General features: G+C 32.0%; 1 long non-coding RNA gene across 3 annotated transcripts in view; it reads left to right on the forward strand.

Moving 5' to 3' along the window:
• LOC140843514 (uncharacterized) overlaps window positions 1-14,826 on the forward strand; it is a 136,074-nt gene that overhangs the window by 82,842 nt on the left and 38,406 nt on the right. For all 3 annotated transcript variants that reach the window (XR_012121353.1, XR_012121352.1, XR_012121354.1), the window contains one exon: window positions 5,707-5,824. This is a non-coding gene — a long non-coding RNA (uncharacterized lncRNA). The remainder of the gene's footprint in view (window positions 1-5,706; window positions 5,825-14,826) is intronic.

Consider the following 14,826-nt stretch of genomic DNA (forward strand, 5'->3'; position numbering starts at 1 on the left):
GACCCGATTGAAACCATACCTTGGGAAATACTGAATAAAGTACATAATCACTCCCAGGTAAACTCATGTTGTACTTTAAGAATAGTGTAAATCAACCAACTCATTTTGCAGATATTTAAACTAACATATAGAATTTTCAAGGTGGGTTTTGGCGTTCTTCATTCAGAATAAAACTATCAGTGGAATTTGTATTATGATTATTCAGCTAATGGTCAGATGGCCTAGGTCCGAAAACCCAGCCTGTTGGCAACGAGTAGTGTTTTTTCTCTCAGTCAATACTGTACAGCTAACATATAAAAGCCTATAAACACATAAAATACTTTGAAAGTCAAAAGAAAATCTAAACAAAACAAGGTTGTCATGTATCTAATTGACCTGAATAAAAAACCCTGTCGTTAATATGTTATAGGTGTTTATACTTGGAGTGTGTGAAATGACCACTAAAATGGAATATTAGAGGCACATTTAAAAACCAGGCAAGACTAATAAGCTTTGTTACCTATTTTATAATTCTGCATCTAGAATCTGATTGACTTGGGGTTAAGACATGTAACAAAACATGCATTTATGCAAATGATAACTGCTAGGAAACCTGAGTGTGTAGAACGGTAGTATAATATTTTATAAAAGGTTGCCGTAAGAGAGCTAAACTTTGAAGGCTTCAGCTACAGTTTACTTCTGTGAGAACAGACACCTGAGAGGTCCGTGGGAAATAGCACATTTTCAGGCAGGTTCTTAATAACAGTGACAGTTTCTGAAAGGATGTTATTGAAAACAATGATTGTGACTTATTTTTAATACAAATGAACAATCCTCAAAGAACTTCCCTATTGATGCCTCCCACTGCCCATTTGGCCCCCAGTGCAAGGAGGTATAGAAGATTGCTAAAGCAAGTCTGTCAGGGGGAACGTGTATCATACGTTCTTCCTTCTCCTGCTCAGAGTTCACTTCTCTTGGAAAACGGCATGACAGAGTCACCCGGCCTGTGTACGTCACAGAGGGCACATGCGGAAATCATTATGGAGGGACTTGAAAGATTAAGATGAAGTATTTTAAGCAAAGTTGAGAATAAGGGCCTTTCGGACAGAAGTGGTAGTATGAGAAGTTTTAGGGAGTACAGAAGGACATGACTATGTGGGAAACATCAAGTAAGACAGAATGCTTCTCACTTAAATGAAAGAAAGTTAGGTAATTTGTCCAGTTTCCCAGATCATAAATTGTCAAGTTAAGACTGAAGCTTCTTTTCCTAATGTCTTATCTGTACTGTTTGAACTATTTTGCATTCTTAAGAGGCTCTATTGAAAAACTACCTCCAATATTTGTGTAAAATTTTTGGAAAACTCATTAGACATGGTTTTATTTACCTTTATAATTAGGATTGATTTTTTTAAATTTTCAAAGTAAAATCCCATTTATTTCTCTTTGCATTTATTATTTACTTTAAATTTCTATGTGAAATCCATCATCTTAACAAATCTGTAATTGTACAGTATAGCATTGTTACATAGCTGCATACAGTTGCCCAGCAGATCTCTGGAAACTTTTCATGTCACATTATGGAAACTCTGTACCCACAGAGTATTATTTCCCTACTCCCTTCTCTCCCCAGCCCCTGGCAACCACCATTCTACTCTCTTGTTTCTTTGAGTTGGACTGTTTTAGATATCTCAGTATAAGCAGAATCATGCAGTACTTGTCCTTCTGTGGTTGCCTTATTTTATTTAACGAAATGTCTTGAAGTTTCATCCATGTCGTAGTATATGAAATAATTTCCTTTTTTTAAAGGTTGAATAATATTCTATTTTATGTATATACCTCACTTTCCCTATCCATTTATCTATTGATGGACTTTTATGTTGTTTCAATCTCTTGACTATTACAAATAATGCTTTGATGAACATGAAATATGTATTTCTCCTTGAGATCTTGTTTTGAATTCTTTTGAATAAATACCTAGAAGTGGGATTGCTGGGTCATATGAGAATTCTCCTTTTATTTTTGATGAACCCCCTCCTGTTTTTGGTGGCAGCTACTCCATTTTACATGCTCACCAACAGCACACACAAGGATTCCAATTTTTCCACATCCTCGTAAACACTTGTTAATTTCTGTTTTCTTTTCTTTTCTAAATAACAGCCCTCCTAACAGGTATGAGGTGGTAATGCATTGTGACTTTGATTTGCATTTCCCTGATGGTTAGTAACGTTAAACATCCTTTTACATACCCATTGGCCATTTGTACGTCTTCTTTGCAGAACTGTCTTCGCAAGTCCTTTGTAGACTTTTTATTTATTTTTTTATGTTGGTATCATTAATCTACAATTACATGAGAAACAATATGTTTACTAGACTCTCCCCATCACCAAGCCCCTACCACCTACCCCATAACAGTAACTGTCCATCAGTGTAGTAAGAGAGAATCACTACTTGTCTTCTCTGTGTTGTACAGCCCTCCCCATGTGCCCTTCCCCCCACATTATGTCTGCTAATAGTAATGCCCCCCCCTTTTTTTCCCTTATCCCTCTCTTCCCACCCATCCTCCCCAGTCCCTTTCCCTTTGGTTACTGTAGTCCATTCTTGGGTTCTGTGAGTCCTTTGCAGACTTTTTAATCAGGCTATTTTTTGTTTATTTTTGCTATTGTTGTAGGAGTTCTTTATATATTTTGCATATTATCCCCTTATCAGATATATGGTCTGAAAATATTTTCTTACATTCTGAAGGTTGATTTTTCATTGTCTTGATCATTTCCTTTGCTGAGTGTTAGTTTTGTTTGATGAGTCCCACTTGCCTATTGTTTTTCTTGCATGTGCCTTTGGTTTTGTATCCAAGAAATCACTGACAAAAACCAATGTTATGAAGCTTTCTCCCTATGTTTTCTTCTAAAATTTTTATAGTTCAAATTTTATGCATTTAATTATTTAATCCATTTGAGTTGATTTTTGTGTATCATGTAGATAACGCCCAATTTCGGCCCTGGCATGTGGGTTTTAAGAACTGTTTTGTACCTTAAGTGAACACAATAGTTTCAATAGTTGTGATTGTAATTTTAGAGTTACTATAGATACACATAGTGCTTTCAGAAAGGCTTTTGCTTGGTACATGGTACAATCAAAGCAAATAAAATCATGCTCAAGGAGTATATAAAATGTCTGCAACATATTCTAGGAGAGGTCAATTTCCTTTCTTAATATAGTTGCTTTTATAGTGAAAATAATGGCAGAAGTGAGGATGCAGAAGTCTGGATTTAATGGAAGCAAGTATGAAACATAATTTGGGAATTTAGTTGGCAGTATGTTAGTGTGTAGGCACATTATAATGTAGCTGCCAAAAATATAATATTAATAGAATTATAGTATCTAAAATGAGATGTTGATAACCCATTTTTACTTTAATTACTAGGTACCACATATTAAAAGAAACATAGACAAACTAGAATTTGCACAGCAGATAATGAGAATGGGAAAAGAAATAATGTCATAACAGGAATTGTCCTAGAAATTTAGGTTTTGCACTGGGAAAGAGAAAAATCAGGAAAATATAATATCTTAGATTCAGCTACTAGAAATGCTGTTATAAGGAACTAAAGAATTGGACTTTTTCACAATGTCAAGGGGTTGAATCAGGACTACTTAGTAAAAAGTGCTTGAAAAAACTGCAATGACATATTACAGGATACATTTTTTATGAGTATAGATTAATAGAATGCTTACAAAAGGTGAATCATACATTCTACTCGATAGCATGTTGTTCAGATTTGTGGTCATTTCTGTACTCACTCATCAAATTAGTTCATGATTGTTTGTGTTAGGGGCATGTTAATTGTCAATTAATTACTGCCAAGTCGATCACATTGACCGTGTGGCAACTTGAATTGGCCATTTAGCTAAAGGAAATATCTAGAACAGAAGCCTTGTGTTCTGGTTATTTATATTACCTAGAAATTGACCAAGTCAATAATTTTATTTATTACATTTCATATATTACTCTAATATAAAATTTCCTAGTAACAGCATTAGAACTTCTACTTATAGTAGAATTCTACTACAAATCAAACGGCCCTAAATGTAGCTTTCAAAATCTATCTCAAAGATCAGACTATATGTTGAGGAGATACACAAATTAAAGGATCCTTGGTAGTTTAATGTCTAATGTGATGACTTACAGTTTTGCTTCTATTATACAATTCCAACACAATATAATAATCTGTTTTAACAAAATGGAGTGGAAAATTGAGATGACAGCAGATACAATGTCACAGTTATTCTTATAATTGCTTCTCCATTCCCTGTACTACACAGACTTCATTTTAGAAAGCATAGGGTAAGGATAGAGTATCTTTTTTTTCAAGATTACTTTTTGTTCTTAGTATTTTAATGTTTTAACCAATCCTAAATTTTATTCATTAACATGATAAGAAAACACAAAAAAGCCAAGTAGAGACAATTGCATGTGGAGAATAATGTTGATCTTTCCACTCATTTCCATTTCTATTACATGAAATGACTGAGTGTCCTTCCAACAAATTCTTTTTTTCCCTCTCTTAATGCATTTTTGAATTGTGTTCCTCTCACTTGAAACCCAGAGTAATGATAACGTAATTATAGGAAAGAAGGCCACAGAGATTATAAAAGAGGAGGATGATAAGGCTCTGAGGTGGAGCAGCAGAAACAAGGTTCCTGTAATACTTTCAATTTGTTGGAACAATTCATGAAAACTAACATACTTACAAGGACCAAACTTGTCATTAACATGCAAGTGTCACATCAGGGAAAATTATAGAATAATATACAGTCCAAAGAGCAGGTTCATAACCCATTTAAATTCATTAAAATTCTATCGTGTTTGTGTTGGAGTTGTCTTGCTACATTATGCCAAATGAGGACTTCAGCTGAATTTTTAAACTTTGAATACAGTATTTTACTAATGGATAGATGTAAGATCCAGAATTTTCTTTTGTGAGATTCTCTAATACATTAAATTTAAAAACTATGAAAAATATCCCATGGTTTGACTCTGGCATTTTAACTTAAGGTGCTAAATTTAGAGCTCAGTTCATCTGTTTATTTTGTCTTCCCAATAATAATGTTACTAGGTAACTAGATCATGCAGCAGTCTACAGCTTTCATTTAGTACAGAAATGAGCTAACTTTTTCTGTAGAAGCCAGAAAATAAATATTTTAGGCTTTTACTTGGACACATATGGTCAGTGTCACAGTACTAGACTCTGCCCTTACAGGGCAAAATCAGCTGTGCACAATGCTTAAACAAAGGAGCACAGCAGGTTCCAGTGAAACTTCATAGACTTTGAAACTCAAACTTTTTTCAATTCCCATTTTTCTCAAAATATACTTTTCAGATTCAAATACAGAATTAAACACCATTCTTAGCTCATACAACACAAAAACACAGCAGGCTGGATTTAGCTTTTAGGCCATACTTTACCAGTAAGTGACATTAAATAAAACCTTGATTAGCTGTTTTCATCTATTCATTTAGATATGGCTTTAATCCTAAAATGTCTTAAGGATCTTGAATAAGTTGGGTTTTGATGAAATAATTTCAGTTTAATAATTACTTGGGCATAGTTCTTTCTTCTTCTACCAAGTATTTAACACTACAGTACGTAGATGTCATAAAAGGAGTAGAAGTTAGTTAAGGAAACAAACAAATCTGAATTTGCTCATCAGATTTTAACCATTTCTCAGCAGTTTCTGTTTTCCTGATCCTGAAAAGGACAGCAGTCAAACATCTTCGTCATGGGCTTCATTACCCAACAACATATATTTTCTTGCCTGGAGCAAAAGTTCCAAGAATTATTCTAAGGTAATTTATTCGGTTCTAGATCACTTTTTATTTTTAAGCTTTTGTTCTTTTGTCTTTACTGGTGTTAACATGCTTGGCTGCAATGCAGGTACTTAGAGCACCATCTAGAGATGAAAACTTAAAATTAACAAAAAAATAACGACCAAGAAACAGTGCAACTAGATGATAACTTTGCAATTTACAATTAGTGTGCAAACTATATTTTCAAATGAGCATCTCTAAGAAAGTCACACATTCCTAACTGAAAGCAAATACTTGTTTAATGTTGATGCTCTGCATGACTTTTCCAAAAATACATTGATTGAACAGCTTCAGATTATAATTTGCATTCCATGCAAATAATTAAAATAATGAATAGATTACTGTGTATTTAGTGTATTTAACCATATTCATAAAAACCTCTTACATTGAGTAGATGTATTTTTAAAAATCTCCTAAATACCGTGCATATAAATATAAAAACACAGAGCCATCTAAATTGGCATGAAAAATCTCTTCCCTTAAGCATAAATGAATTTATTCATTATCATTTATATGTATATATATTTTTTTATTATGCTCAAAACCAGAAGTATATTCTAGATTTATGAATGTAAACAGTACTTCTGTTTCTCAATTTATGGCAGATGATGAAATACCTGCAGTTAGTTTAAGGAATTTAATCTGATTTCCTTATTATACTAACATCTTGATCCTTAATGAATCAGTAATAGCTACTGTTGTATTGATTTATTGTGATAGTGAAGGGGTTGGATCTGTTTTCTCAATTAAACAGTGAATTGACAAAGTGAAACTATATTTTAATATAACATCAAAATATAACAGATTATGGCACTCTAAGCAAAATAATACCTAATTTTGACACTTACATTTCATTGTTTCCTTGGAAAAACATCTATGTTCCATGAAATTGTTCAGGTACTAATGAGGTGCTTCCTAGGAACATAGGTGACCATGTAAACTAGCTCCCTTTTGCCAGGGATAAATTACTTGCTTTTTTCTCATATAAAAACTGTATCGTAGGTGTGCTATCACTTTAAGACTTTTCAAATCTATCCCGGCATATAGACAAACCCTGGTAAGCCTTCCCACAGCAGTCATGAAATGTGCTGAGTGCACTAACAAATGACTCATTGTCTTCACTATGCAAAAGTAGATTTTACATTCCTGGCTTGTATGTTTTTCTAAAATATGTAGATTTTATGATATGAATAATAGAGTATGCTCCTTTAGCCACCAGAAGCACATGCAAATTTTATATGTAATTTTATTCTTACATTTGCATACATATATGCATATATATATTATATCATATTAATATAATATACATATTATATCACGATAGGTTTGTACTTGCAACCTTGGAAAAAATTTCTGTATCATACATAAAATCAATTTAACCTACTTTTTAATAATCACAAAGTAAATGACACAAGAGAACTGAATGAAGTAATCTAGGTATCAGAGTTGGACATTTTCGTGTTTTGTTTTGTTTTTTCCTGAGAAGTCTATTGCTGTCTATGCCATTGAACAGATGCATGTTTTTGAGGTGCTGGAAGGCGGAGGGGATCAGGGAGACATTGTTTTAAATTCCTGATTTCTTACATTAGAAGTTTATGGCTTTGGTCAATCATAATATCTCTAAAACTTAGTTTTTCCTCTTGTAAGTTGAATATAATATCTGGCCTATTTAAATATCCAATGTCAAATTCAAAGGACAAATAAAATATTAAGTGTCTACTGATCTAATATTTAAAGGCCAAAAACTGTGTATTTATTGTTTAAATCTTTTCACTCCTCTATACTTTAATTGTTTAGTACTTAATTTAAGAAAACACCTTCTGTTTATAGAAAGGAGAATAATGAGATACTATCTATAAAAGGGAGAGTCAGTATTAGATCCATGAGTTCACCTCGAATCGCTCTCAAGATAAAATAAACTATGAGGCCACAGTAACAGTAAGAGATTGTGTGTGTGTGGGTGGGTTGGGAGAATGTCTGGTATACAAGTCCTTTGAGATCATGTTTTAAATTAGAATTTTGGGCAATTAGACACAATATCAGACAAGGTCAAATTCTTCTTTTTAATTGCAAAATTAAAAGACCTCAAGCAGAATATCCCTTAGAGGTTATAATAATGAATAAGGCTGAAACTCCACTTGTTTATCATTTTGATTTAACTATCACTGTAGAGTATGGAAAAGGGGAAAACCGACAAAAGAGAAATGTATGCATCTTCCTGTATCACTAATGCAGATAAAGAATAAAAGGTGACTTTCCAATCTTTCCTTGCAAAATACCAACAGTTTAAAGAGATCTTGACTTAGCAATTAGTAGAATTCCACAGTTTTTTCCCTTATGATTTACAATTACTAGAGCTCTCTGAGAGTTAAAATGTAAAACCAATGTGCAGTGAATCAAAGAAAAGATACACAAGGCCACCAAAAATTGCTTTTTAAGTCTTCAAAATTGGCATTAGAATATAACTTGATTTAAAATATCTATACATCTACATTTAAATGGAAACATAATATATCTGTAATAGAAGTTTAGTTAATGGAGAATCACTGTCACACATTTGGAGAACTTACTGAAAAATTTTCTAAGGACAAAAGGGTCCCAATCCAAAGATTGAACTCTCCTGGTTCCAAATATATTTCTGTTATGGAGAAGATTGATAGCTAGATAAGGCAGGTGAAAATAAAACTGTGAAGTTATGCTTCCTTTCAAGAAGGGAAGTATAGCATGTTGCATGAAAAGACAGATTTCTGAACCTGATTCCTTAAACTCAAATTCCAGCAGCTGTTTTACTGGGTATCACTTAACCTCTCTGACTTTTAGTTTCCTTATCTGTGAAATGAGGTTACCAATAACAGTTTCCTAAGAGGATTGCTAGGAGGGCTGAATTAGATAAAGCATTTAAAGCAGTGCTTTATAAGTAAATGTGCTTACACATTAGGTATAATTTGACTTCTCTATGGAATTTCTATAAGGAAAGATTAGTTTAGTCATACAACATTGTATTTATCTCACTAAAGAAAATATTCCCCCTTTCTGTGAGCTTAGCTAACATGAATCCATCCTTCACAGATGGATTCACACTCCAGGGCCAATTGCTGGCAAAGCAGGTTTCTTAGCCTTTAAACTAAGGGCCAATTTTAGACTGTGTTGAACTGAACAAGGTAACACAGTATTTCTGGGAGACCAGCCAGGACTCTCTGTGAAGTTCTTTGTAAATATAAGGAACTTTCAAATGTAAGCTTTCTTTGAACTTCATTAGGTCACCTAAGTTCCTTTCACAATCACCTCGTCAGAGAGACATAGGAAGTAGATTCTTATATCAGTTTTTTTCCTGTTGACATGGAGAATGTCCAGAAATAGCTAATTTAGAATTGAAAGTAAACATGATAAATACTCAATTCCAAAAAGATGTCTGAGAACTTACGAATATTTCTTTTGTTGCCTGCTTTCTACCTTTGCTTTATCTCTGTTGTGAGATTACATACTTACTTTCAATTTTTTTACAGTTATTTGACAATTTTAATAAGTGGATGAGCGAGCACCCACATCAAAAAAATTCCTGATTCTATAATTTAACTATTAGAAATTTCATTACTGTAAAATATTTTAAAAATATGTAGCAATTCTAAAATTGTCAGCAAACAACCATTTTATTGATTTTGTTTCATCCACTTAAATGAGGTTAATTATTACTGTATTTCATAACTTCTTAATTTGTTTACCTATACTATACATCTATCACCTCTCTCTGCCTCAACTTCTCTCTGGTTACCAACATACATAGCTGATATAATTGCATCAAGAGCAAGAAAAAAAGATACATGTGCAGATTAGTTACTGTTTAATAAAAGTTCCACTAGACTTTTTAAAAGTACAAAAAACAGTTTTCAAGAGGACCAAGGACTTCAGACTCTGAGAAATAACTTAAAATTATAATATGTATTTTTTCAGCATTATCCTTTTCTTCTGTTGGCCCGACTATAGAGAAAAAGGTGTTCTTATTTAATATTTAATTATTAATGTAATTAATATCTTAATATTTAGTATTTAATAATATTGACAGTATTATATGACTAATAATTACTATGGAAAAAGCAATATACTTTTAATGGAAAAAAATTAAGAGTTTCTTCAAAGCATGGCACAAAGTCATTATCAGTCACCTATAATATTTACAGAATATTTCAGAAATTATGTCACATTTTCTTTCAAATGAGTTGGAAAATACATGAATGAGTAAATATATAAATAATCTGAATTGAACTGTACATTTTCTAAGGGATAAACCTTATTTTAATGAGAGCATTCACAAAATTCTCATTTTTTGTATTATTATTACTCATTACATCAACCAGCAAGTAGTGATTGAATGTCAATTATGTTCCGCGAGGTGGCTGTACAAAGGTGAATACTAAAATGTTCAGATTCTAGTAGGAAAAAAGAGACGTGTAGCAACTAGGTCAATGGCAAATGCAATTACACAGGTTATATATAATACAGGGTTGTCTCAGAGGAGTAAAAAATGAATTATTTTTTGAGAGTCAAAACAAGTTCATAGAGGATTGAATGCTTTTTTGATCAAGCTGAGGTATATTTTTTCAGTTCTGTTTTAAAGACTCTTCAACCAAACTAGGTCCACATGTCCCCTCTTAATCTTTCACCAAAATAATGACATGTTGTTCTCTTCTTATGGCTCAATATTTATCTGCTCACTCCCTTGATTTACTTCTTTGTGCTGATTTTTTTAACCAATAATGGCTGCCTCATACTTGTAGCAGTTCCAAATGCTTAGCTTCACAACACCACATCCAATTCCAATTCTCTCTGAAAAATAAAGTAACTTCTTTCCCAGGAGTATCCAGCAAATGTCTTCTCATGTCTTATTTTTTATGATTGGAGTCATTTTACTGAAACAATCAATTTTGCAAACAGAATGCCTTGCAGTTATTGACCAGACCTAGGTACAGAGTGAGATTAGCTTTGTTGGGTTATTATAACCATAGGTGCTTTCAGTAGCTGAGTGTAGGACCATATCCCATACAAACCTGGAGGATTAGAAGCAATATTATTGAAGAGACAGTCATAATATACCCAACACAGAGGTCAATTAGGATAGTTCAGTGTGCTGCTTAATAGAATTCAGGTCCTTAGTGACTTTAGGTACTACAGTTTCTTCAAAGCAATGTGTATGTACTTGGACTCATAGATGGAAAAGTAGGTGAGAAATTAGACAAAATTATTTCATGAAGCTCATATGTTAAGAGAAGAGAAAAGATAATAGACATGAAAATGAAATAGCTGATTTAAAAAATAGGTGAAAGAGAAAGATTTTATTAAGTAAATAAATATAAAGAGTTTCTATGCCTGGCTTATTATATATGATAAACAGGGGTGACATGAAATAGCAACAAGTGAATCAGCATATTACTAGGAGTTCAAACCATTCTTCATAAAAATATTACTTTATTATATATTATATAGAAATATCTAAATCTATTATTCTGATATAAGGAATGCTCATTCAATAGTTGTAAAAAACTTCCAAGATAGTTTTGTACTCTTTTCATGACCTTTCATTGTACAAACTTATTCCTTTGATCAACATTTGAGAAGGATGGAAAAGTATCAAGATAAAATGAATATTAAAGTGATTATTTCATTTTGTAATAAAGAGCTACTCCATGCCAAGAATTGTAAAGTACAGTGATGGACAAGCTAGATAAGACCCTTCCTCACATGAAACTCATTTCAGTTAATAATAATTTTGCTTCTGAGAATATTAGATAATTTTGCTTCTGAGAATATGAAGATAAATTTTAGGCTGTCTTCAGACGAAAATAATTGCAATTGGATTGGTCTTTAAAAGGTGAAAGCTTGCAAAGGCATGAGAAGAGACTAGGCACTTACAAGTTATTAATAAGATAAATTTTAAATATCAAAATTTACATATTTATGTATTTTTAAAATATATGTATATAAAATATGTATATATATTATACACCCACACATTTATCAAATTACTTTCTGCTTAAGGAAAAGCCTTAATTAATATTGTGAAAGTGATTGAGGTTAACAAAACACTGCATTTAAAATTTCAAGTTGATAAATTTCAGGCACTGACTGATTTTTTTTCATCCATATCAGTCAAACATATGAAACCAAATGAAAATAAGAAGATAAATAAAACTTGCTCTTTGACCTCCCTATGGATCAGAGAAGTGCTATGTAGGAAAGATATCAGTATGCAAACAGAGCAGGTCTCATTAGTTTGCCATCTGCTGTGGTGGCTAGATGCTAAATGTTGCCATTGTGAGGTTCATTGAGTGGTAAAATTATAATTAAAAATCATACATAGATCTGAAGTAAAAATCCTAAGGAAAAAACCAGCTGTCAAATGATGGCAAGTATTCTTTGTCCATTCAAAAAGATGATATGAGGAAATATGTACATGAAATTATATAGATAGATGCATCCACGCACACACATGCACAAGCACAACTATAAATGTTTATAAATTAACCTCAGCATAGTCGGTCTCTGTCATAAATTAAAAATAATCAATTAGTTTTAGAGAACAAAGTCTAATATCTCCATTATGTCTAGCATACAGAAGACATACACAAACATATTTAAATTTCTAAACATACAGAAAATGTACATAAATTTCTAAACATACAGAAAACAAAGCAAATGATTATTGACAATGTTGTTATGAAGCATTTAGCACTGAGAAGACATATTTAGAAATAAAATATATGGTGAAATATATCAACACACAGAGTATGGTTCTTTTTCAAAAGTATAAGTAACCAAGAATTTTTTGGAAATAATTTTATTATGCCACTTTTATTCTTCTAATAATTGAACAGGTGGATATGAATGTATATTCTCTACAGGTTTTAAAAGGCAACCTATTTTAAAAAAACATGAAGAGCTTGATAAATCATAAGAATTTTTTCCCTACATCTCCTTAAACAGGATTCAACTTCCAGTGGGTTGTACATAAATTCCTCACTTACTTTATATTGCATTTAGTTTTTAAGTATAAAAACCTTCCTGCAGCCAGTAGCAGTCAGTTGTATTCTGTATACTAACAATTAACAATGCAAAAATGAATATAAGAAAATGCTTTCATTTAGGAAAGTATCAAAATTAATAAAAAACTTAAGAACAGATTTATTAAAACAAGCACAAGGCTTGTATACTGAAAACTGCAAAACATTACTGAAAAAATTTCAAGACCTAAATAAATAGAGACATCTCAAATTCCTGGATCAGAATACTTAGCTTTATTAAAATTTTAATGTTCCCCAAATTGATACATAGATTCAACAAAATCCCTATAAATATCCACATTGAAGCTTTTTCAGAAGCTGAGAAGCTGATTCTGAAAATACATATGGACCTGGAATAGCCAAACCAATTCTAAAAAGTAAGGGCAAAGGTGGAGTGTTCACACTTCCTAATTTCAAAACTAATCCACAGTAATCCAGACAGTGTGATACTGGCATGAGGATAAACATACAGAACTGAGATTCCACAAATTAACCCTCACACGTATTGTCAGTTGAATTTTGAAAGAATGCGAAGACAATTCTATTCATTTTCAACAAATGATGCTGGGAAACTGAATATCCACATGCAAAAGAATGAACTTGGAATCTTTGCTCATGCTACATATAAGAAATAATTCAAAATGGGTCATAGTCATACACAAAAGACATAACACTATAAACCTTTCAATAAAAAATACAGTAGTTAGGCAAAGCCCTGTGAGATACGACATCAAAGTACAAATGACAAAAGAAAAATATATGAATTGGATTCCTCAAAATTAAAAAGAAATTGTTCTTCAAAGGAGACAATCAAGAAAATTAAAAGACAACTAACAGATGGGAGGTAATATTGTAATTCATGTTTCTAATGAGATTTATAAGAGACATATCTATATCTATTCAAAAATTAAAGGACAAATAATTTAATAAAAATTGGGCAAAGCCTTGAATAAATATTACTCCAAAGATATACAAATGGCCAACAAATATATGAAAAGATGTGTAACATACCTAGCCAATCTGGAGGATGCAAACCAGAGCCATAATTAGATACACTACCCATCCAAAAGGCTGTGACCATAAAAGAAAATAATAACAGCTGTTGCCCCAGATGTGGACAAATTGGAACCCTAACATATAGCTGATGAAAATTTGAAATTTTGTAACAGCTTTGAAAGCATCTGACAGTCCCTCCAAAGATTAAACCTAATATTGCAGTATTACCAATACATTTCACACCAGGGTGGAAACACACATATGTGTAAAAATTTGCTCATGAAACCTCACAGAAGCAGTATTCATAATAGTCAAAACAGTAGAAACAATCCAAATGTCCATCAATTAATGGATGAAAATAAAATGTAGTATATCCATATAACACAATATTGTTTATCAATAAAAATAAATACATGCTACAGTATGGATAAACCTTAAAAACATTTTGCTAAGAGAAAAAAGCCAGTCATAAAAGACCACATATGAATGATTTCATTTATATGAACTGTCCCAAATCTATACTGACAGAAAGATTAGATTGTCAAGTCAGAGGGAAGGAAGTTGGAACAGGAAATGACTGCTAGAGGGTACAAGGTTTCTTTCCAGGATGGTAAAAGAGTTCCAAAACTTATTGTGGTGATGATTGCCAGCTCTGTGAATATACTAAAAACCATTGAATTTTATAAAGATTGTAAAGTATTTTAAAAATTGCGATATAGTTTAAGTGATATTGTATATGATTTGCATATAATTATATGGTAGGTGAATTGTATCTCAATAAACCTATTAAAATCATTTGAGAAATTTTAACCTTAAAAAATTACTTGGATTAAATATTTCATTCTAAGATTTTAGTTTCTAAACTAAGGCCATTGCGATTATAAAGTTACACAGTTTTTCAATTTAGTGTTTAAAAATCAGTTATAATTT

This window comes from Manis javanica, chromosome 9, assembly GCF_040802235.1.
Source record: "Manis javanica isolate MJ-LG chromosome 9, MJ_LKY, whole genome shotgun sequence".
NCBI classification, from domain to species: domain Eukaryota; kingdom Metazoa; phylum Chordata; class Mammalia; order Pholidota; family Manidae; genus Manis; species Manis javanica.